Genomic DNA, 8,754 nt, shown 5'->3' on the forward strand with positions numbered 1-8,754 from the left:
ACATGAGAAACTGTTTAGCTTCCAGCACTTGATCGTAACTTGCTCCTTTTGACCGCAAACACGTCGACTTTTCGGCATTGGGCGATGTTCAGGGGATTTATTCAAGGGCTGGCACACAATGCCCCGTATTTCCTACGGTTTTGCTCAGATGTGCAACAGCTTCCCTGCAAACTTGACTTTCATGTTGTATTAAAGCAGAACATCAGAGAAGCCGCACCTTCCCATTTTTCTTGTGATAACATCTCGTTTCTGCTGAGCGCCGCTTCTGTTGCCTGTAGTGTGCTGAGATGGATTAGACCTGTCTTTAAACGGTAAGGAAAGGTATGTTTTCCGCTTTTTCTCACCATGCTTGGAGATATTGATTTGAGTTTGCCTGCGATCGCCTCTACACCCCGCTATGAACAGCTTTTTGCCTTTTATTTAGGTATTAATGTGCTTCCCTGTGAATTCCTGGATGTTGTGGTTTATTTATACATATTCTATGCCGGAAGCTAGACATGGGGTCAGCTGTTGTCACAGGCTGCAGCAGTGTTTCAGTCCATACCTGCCTCATACTCCTGGTCAATTAGCTACAGCAGATGAGGCATGGTGCAGTAGAACATGGTGGCTCTTTAGCTATCTGAGCTGTAATGTTTTATTTAGGGACGCACTTGGCACATTTGAGGAGAAAAAGGCTTGTACTTCTGCAGGGTTTTCTAGCAGCTTCCCCTGGGACTCAGGTCTAGAGAGTTATTTTTTTGCCCTTATTTACATCTTGCGTCCCATAAGCCTTTTTTATGAAGCAGGAAAACTAAATCTCGACCAAAGCGAAGTCACTTGAATCCAGTTCTCACACCTCTTAGGTAGTTAAGGAAAAAAATTAGATTGTCATGCGCTTATAATTGATTTTGCACTTGTTAAATGAGCTTGGCTAAATAATTGGACTGAATTACATTAGTAACTCTGAGACAGTTCGCTCTGCAGTTGCTGTGTTAGTGGTGAGTAAGTGTGGCTAAATGGCATACAAAATACAGTAAAACGTAAAATATCGATTGTGAGGTGATCTCTGCTGAGGTCTTGATTTTGACCAGGTTTCTCGTTCATGATTGATACACAACCTAAGCCCCGTGTTGATATCAAAAAGTATGAGGAATCAAACGTGTAATTGCACTTATAATTATCTTTCATTAAATGTTTCACAGAAGCAGTAACAAGGATTGCAGATACAAGCAGGTAAGAATAAGAACTGGCTCTTAAAAAGTTGAAAATGTGCCCTTTGCTGTTGTAATGCCTAGTTCCAGTTCGAAAATTTTTTATCTTGCGTTTAGGAATCGTATGTTTTTTTCCCTTCAAGTGATCCATTTTTTGTGCAGGTTTTTAAAAAAGCAGTTACATCGTATCACCATGATCCAGACACAAACTTCCCATGATTATCAAACCCAGATTATCCATCCATCCATTCTCTATACACTGCTTTATCCTAGATTATTCCTGGTCTTGATGTAAATACAGTGGTATGCAGATTTTGGGCACCCCTGATAATTTTCAAGGCTTTCATTTATAAATCACTGGTTGTTTGGTTGTTCATTAAAAGGCTAAATGTCCAACAGTTAACAAGACAAAGAACATTCAGAGTTCTTCATTATCAGCAAGACAAACTTTTAAAGCTTTAATTTCAAAAGCCGCAATAGCACAGTCATCAACGGTAATTATTGTACAGTGAGAAATGACAGTTCTGATTAGAGTTAGTTTGATAGAAACTACTTTTTTGTGGTGGATTATTTTTACAATAAAGCTCAATAGTTAGCTTTAAATCTGCTTCATTAATGTAATATTTATGGCTAAGCAAATACCCTCCAAAATCATGACCACTGTGGCATTATTTGACCAATTCAAAGTGTAATTATACTTTCCTACAGAGATGTCTTTGTCACTGTGAAACATATTGGTGAATCTGTTAACAATTATTGATTTCTTGTTTAGTATAGTGTGTTTTCTGTCTTTAATTTTTCATTTCAGCCTGTTCTGGTTGCTCAGTAGTTCAGTTGAATTGAACTGAATTAATCACATCTCGCAGTCTGACAACCCTGCAATTGGCTGTGCTCATCCACCAGCAATTAACTAGCTGAAATGATTATTGTCAGACTGAGTTCTTGTAGGAGCCACTTCTGTGCAGTAGAGTTTTGCAGTTTCATGTAGTCCATTTGTTCAATTTAATTTCAAAGATTTAATGTTCTCAAAACAATGTCTGATTTTCCTTCAGAGCTTCACCGCCTCACTGAGGTTGCTGGAATCAACAGTTTCTGCTCTCAAAGACAAACTGATCCTTGACTGAATAAAGAAACGCTGTGGCTCCATAATGCAGGTATTAACTTAAAACAGGTAAGAATATCATAGAGTCCACTGCTGTTATGGAGGCTGGATTTCCAACTAAGCAAAAATCTCTGGGGGAAAAGCCTAGATTCACAATTAATTGATGGATTTTTAGTCATTTCATTAACTGCAGTGCTGTGGGAACTTGGCTCAGTCGGATCGAATACCAATTAAGGCAACCTCTTAACATTTACAGCTTTGTCCTGCTGTCAAACTCTACATTCAACCCAAATATCAGTTTTATTTTCCACTGTGCTCACGTAATCCAACAGCCTGACACTTAAAATCTGGAGCCAGTTAGTTTAATTTCAGCTCTGGAATACAGACTGGGCTGTGGGTTGTTGTGTGCATGTATTTGGAAGTGATAATACGCAAAGCACCAATTAGTCCACAGTCAACTGGGACCTTCTAACAGGTTAATGCAGCCCTGGCAGTTAGAGTGAAATATAAAAAACCTGCAGCTAATAATAGCAGTAAATCTTTATTTACTGGACATGCATGATGCCTAAAATTGCATCTAACCATAAAACCCATCTAGCCAGAGAATTTTTGGCATTTTCAGTGCAAGAAGAATATTATATAGTCTGTAGTTGCTTTCTTATGAGAGAGTAAAAAATGATTCAGATATTTTAATCATTCTCCTGAAAAGGTGGAGCACTTTTATGGTGCAGTTATTAGAAACTGTCAGGACCGTACAAAGTTATGACCGCTGAGCATGAGGGTACGTACAGAGTGAGAAAGCAGCTGGATAGCAAAGCACCACTGGGACATGTGTGGTTGAGTTATGAAGAAAGCATGCTTGTTGCTCTAAGTTATACCAGGCATTGAATGTGCTGGTAAACTGCAGACGCTGCTGCTGCTGCTGCTGCTGCTGCTGCGGAGACATTGATTGCTACATTGGTGCTCTCATTTGTTTTATTGAGGTGTTTATGGGTTTGACATTTTCTGTCTTCGCACAGGAAAATATCACTCATAAGTTTACACGGCCGCCTTAAAGAATGACATAAATTTAATTCTGAATGCAACTGCCTGTAAGATTGAGCACCTCGGGGATGTTGTAATTCTTGATGACTCCTTGTCCGTGGCTGTTTTTGGCTCTGATTTCCTACGTGTCTATGTTCACTTTTACCAGCGGGATCAGATGCTGTTTGATGAAAAGAGGAGCTTGCGTTACACACAACACATTTTTTGAGACGTATCCTATGTCCGATAATTGCAAAACAACATAAATTTAGCAAATTCCTTGAAGTCTGAAAGATGTGCCCCATTTTGCAGCTATTGTAATATGTATGTACATGCTATGCAACAACAATACTAACTTCATGTTGTGCATCCGTCAGGCAGAGTTTATTTGTGTATGACTTTCCATACAAATGGAAAGTAACACAGCATGTTTTACAGAACAAAAGGAATGGAAAACAAGAAAAACAGCGTGTAGTAGTGTCTTTCTGTTGGCTTTAATTACTGTCTGGCAATGCTTTTCAAATGACGAAAAGCTTTCTCAGTTATGTTTATGATGTGAGGCTTAAGACTGAGCTCCGAGTCAAAGATGACAGGAGTTTTTTTCCTGTGTTGACCCAGGCTTTTTTTTTGACCAATGTTTGCAGTTTTACATCATGTTTTAATACCAGTAACCAAGACTTCAGTTTTGTCCTGAATGAGCTCCAGAAAGTTCTCTGCTATTCATAGCTTGATATCTGAAATATGGTTTAGGATGGTGTTGTTTGACCTGAGTTCATCAGGAGAAGCAGTGATGGATGTAAGTGTGTCATCAGCAGAACTACAGATATTGATGCCGTGCCTCCAGATGATGTAGCATCATGAACAGATTAAAGGACCAAAAATTTAACCTTGAGGATCGCCATAAGCAATTTTGTAGTTTTTAGATAAGCATTCATCAGTGCTTGCAAAGCAATCTATAAGATTTGAACCTGAATCTAATGGTAATTTCACAGTCTTGACCGGGGCTGTTTCTGTACTGTAACATCTGAAAACCTTTCAAAAATGTGATGACAGTTTAAAAAGGGTTGTGGAAATGGGGTCCAACATTGCAAGTGGTAATTGCCAAGCACCTTAGGATCAACCAGGATGGATTTCTTCAGTGTTTTTTCATGTACAAACAAGGATTTGGGATGGTTTGTTACGCGTCACATGCTGAGATTTAGATGAATTTGCATTTGGAGTTGGTACTGTTTTGATTCATCCAAAAAGGGTCCATTAAATGGTCATGAGTTGCAAAGAGGAGTTCCAGTTTTAAAAATGAAAGGAAAACTTGATAATTGACTGTTCATTTATTCTATTTCAATAAATTGTCTGCAAAGCAAAGAGTGGCTATTTTGAAGAATCTAAAATATAAAACATGTTTTGACTCATTTCACAGTTTTTTGTTTACTACATAATTCTACACACGTGGACAAAATTGTTGGTACCCCTCAGTTAAAGAAGGAAAAACCCACAATTCTCACTGAAATCACTTGAAACTCACAAAAGTAACAATAAATAAAAATTTATTGAAAATTAAATAATCAAAAACAGCCATTACTTTTGAATTGTTGATTAACATAATTATTTAAAAAAACAAACTAATGAAACAGGCCTGGACAAAAATGATGGTACCTCTATAAAAGATTGAAAACTATTTGACCAGAGTGACATGATTAACTCAGGTGTGTCATTTAATTGACATCACAGGTGTTTCCAAACTCATAATCAGTCAGTCTGCCTATTTAAAGGGAGACAAGTAGTCACCCTGCTGTTTGGTGAAAAGGTGTGTACCACACTGAACATGGACAACAGAAAGCGAAGGAGAGAATTGTCCCAGGACATCCGAAAAAAAATGATAGACAAACATCTTAAAGGTAAAGGCTATAAGACCATCTCTAAACAGCTTGAAGTTCCTGTGACAACAGTGGCTCATATTATTCAGAAGTTCAAGACCCACGGGACAGTAGCCAACCTCCCTGGACGTGGCCGCAAGAGGAAAATTGATGACAAATTGAAGAGACGGATCGTTGGAATTGTATCCAAAGAGCCCAGAGCAACCTCCAAAGAAATTAAAGGTGAACTCCAAGGCCAAGGTACATCAGTGTCAGATCGCACCATTCGTCGTTGTTTGAGCCAAAGTGGACTTCATGGGAGACGACCAAGGAGGACACCACTGCTGAAAAAAACTCATAAAAAAGCCAGACTGGAATTTGCAAAAATGCATGTTGACAAGCCACAAAGCTTCTGGGAGAATGTCCTTTGGACAGATGAGACCAAACTGGAGCTTTTTGGTAAGGCACATCAACTCTATGTTCATAGACTCAAAAACCAAGCATACGAAGAAAAGAACACTGTCCCTACGGTGAAACATGGAGGAGGCTCAGTAATGTTTTGGGGCTGCTTTGCTGCATCTGGCACAGGGTGTCTTGAAAGTGTGCAAGGTACGATGAAATCTGAAGACTATCAAGGCATTCTGGAGAGAAATGTGCTGCCTAGTGTCAGAAAGCTTGGTCTCAGTCGCAGGTCATGGGTCTTCCAACAGGACAACGATCCAAAACACACAGCCAAAAACACCCAAGAATGGCTGAGAGAAAAGCGTTGGACTATTCTAAAGTGGCCTTCTATGAGCCCAGATCTGAATCCCATTGAACATATGTGGAAGGAGCTGAAACATGCCATTTGGAGAAGACACCCATCAAACCTGAGACAACTGGAGCTGTTTGCTCATGAGGAGTGGGCCAAAATACCTGTTGACAGCTGCAGAACGCTCATTGACAAATACAGAAATCGTTTAATTGCAGTGATTGCCTCAAAAGGTTGTGCAACAAAATATTAAGTTATGGGTACCATCATTTTTGTCCAGCCCTATTTCATTAGTTTGTTTTTTTAAATAATTATGTTAATCAACAATTCAAAAGTGATGGCTGATTTTGATTATTTAATTTTCAATAAATTTTTATTTATTGTTACTTTTGTGAGTTTCAAGTGATTTCAGTGAGAATTGTGGGTTTTTCCTTCTTTAACTGAGGGGTACCAACAATTTTGTCCACGTGTGTATGTGTGTTGATTCATAGTTTTGATGCCTTCAGTGAGACTCTACAATGCAAATAATCATGAAAATAAAGAAAAATGAGAGGGTGTGTCCAAACTTTTGATGGGTAGTGTAGATGCACATACTTACCTTACTTACTTATCTATAGCTGGGAGTCACCAGTCGAAATTTCGCTGTGTGGAAACACAATGATAGTAAAGATTTTTAAATCTTATTTAAACACTGTTTTAGAGCATTTTTGAGAAAATTCTCTTGATCGGAGTTGTTTGCTTAGTTCATAGTTTATAGAATTTGTTTAAGATGCAGGAGCAATTCATTTTAAACAAACTGTTTTTCATACAATGCAGTAGTGTCAGTACAAACATTTAATGTGGTCTGGCAGTCAGTACTGCAGTGACCTGAAAGTAGAACCAGTCCTCCCGAGTCTAAACATTATTGAGTGCTGAGGAACTGACAATGCATTTACAGATTGGAGAATCTTTTTTTGAGGATCATATCTGCAAATCATTTAGAGTTACTGCGGTCACTGACAGCCAGCAGTGCCTCAGCCGTGGCCTTGCCTAGTCTGCCGGTTGCTTAATTTTATTGCCAGTGCCTCTCGTCTGGACCTTTGGACCTCGGCTGCAGGTTGGGGTTGTGCTGAGTGCAGTAAAGCCTGCGGCCCTGACACCAAGGAGACAAATGAGTACGAGGAAGACCCCTGGGGTGCCGTGGTAATGAATGGGAGTGAGCAGTGTGTGTGTTTCTCAAGATCCATGGGTACTGTTCCCTTCCAGGTGCATGTGAAGGGACAGTCGCGGCTCAGGTTGCAGAGCGGGTAATCACAGGGTAGGCGGTTCAATCCTGACTCCTCTGGTCCACGTGCCAAAGAGATCCTAGGCAAGACACTGAATGAATAAGAGGCCAAAAAAAAAATTCTAAGTGCTTTGGAAACAGCTAAGGCAAGAAAAAAACATAGGTGCAGTCCAGCATTGACACATGCAAGACATTTGTTTGTTTGCACAAGCGGTAGTCAAGTCTCGAGACTTGTTGTCCAAACACTGATCATGTGGCTGCAGTAAAGCTTTTTATTTTGAATGGCCTCTCTGAGAGCTGTGCTAGCAAGAAAGAGAATAAGAGTTTCTGGCAGCATCTGTGCTCTGTCTTCAAATGGGGTGAAGAAAATTGCACTGACAGTCAAAATGTCTGGCAGGTGGAAAGCTGATCGTTACAATAATTGCTGCAATCAAATAAAGCAATAATCCATTGTTGCTTCTGAAAAGCACTGCAGATTGAATCTGTAGACACAAATGTGTTCCGGCCCCCTATCCTGTTTCCATTTTAATTGAATTTGGTTATAGATAAAGTTCTGTTTGTCTTCACAAGCACTAGATTATAAAGCCATGTAGCGAGTTTGTATTGTTATTTTCTCTGCTGTGACTTCTTGTCAGGGTCAGAGCCAGAAGTCCTGAAAAACAGACTTGCCTTTGATTCAATTTCAGTAAATCGTTCTTGGGTTTGTTTGTTCCTCACAATTATTGTGCCAAATGTCAGCCTGAGGACATATCTGCTTCGTAGATTTCCCCGGATAAGCATAGTAGCAGTCTGTATTTCAAAGATTATATAGTTTTACTTGCCACAATCTTGTCCTGTGCACTGAACATTTTAGGTGACTGTTTACAAAGTGTGCAAAGTGGAATTGTTTGATATTTTAGGGAGTGAGAATGTGGCAATTTGGTCTGTGTGGAGGACACTTTTTACCCCGCTGTTGTCCAGATGAATTGTAAGGTTTCGTTTGACTTTTTGCCTTCAGTGTTTTAGTTCTTTGCTTCTTTCACCTTTTTCTTCTCATTTTACTTCTATAGCTTATAAACACAACTTTACAGCAGAGTTTAATTTGGCCAAAGAAATACAAGGCTGTAATTGGTCAAATTCCCCGCAGTGTGAAAGAAAATAGCGCTCTGCTTCCAGATCTATATCCACAATTTAAAGCAGCAAAGTGAAGGACTTTTATGAATAATTCTTGCAGTTAGACCTTTTTGAATGCGCACTTTCTTCTTAAGTGCCAAAAATATGTTTTATACTGATGGGTTAATGGTTACTTTGATGAAAACACTCTTATACATCTTCTTTTTTGGCCTCCTTGCTCTGTTTGAAAGTTTCTTTCAGTGGATTGCTTGTGTCCACAATCAATACAACAAGAGCTGTGAAAACAACCTTATAATGCCATATAACAACATATAGTATATATACTGGCTAAATAGCGATGAGAAGACCCAGTTGGTAAACAGTTTTAAAATAATCTTTTGAAAATGACAACAGTAGACATTTTTTCTTTATATATATTTTTTTATGCCTTTTCTCTGTCACAGCATCTGCTTTGTTCA

Source organism: Acanthochromis polyacanthus, chromosome 13 (assembly GCF_021347895.1).
Source record: "Acanthochromis polyacanthus isolate Apoly-LR-REF ecotype Palm Island chromosome 13, KAUST_Apoly_ChrSc, whole genome shotgun sequence".
NCBI classification, from domain to species: domain Eukaryota; kingdom Metazoa; phylum Chordata; class Actinopteri; family Pomacentridae; genus Acanthochromis; species Acanthochromis polyacanthus.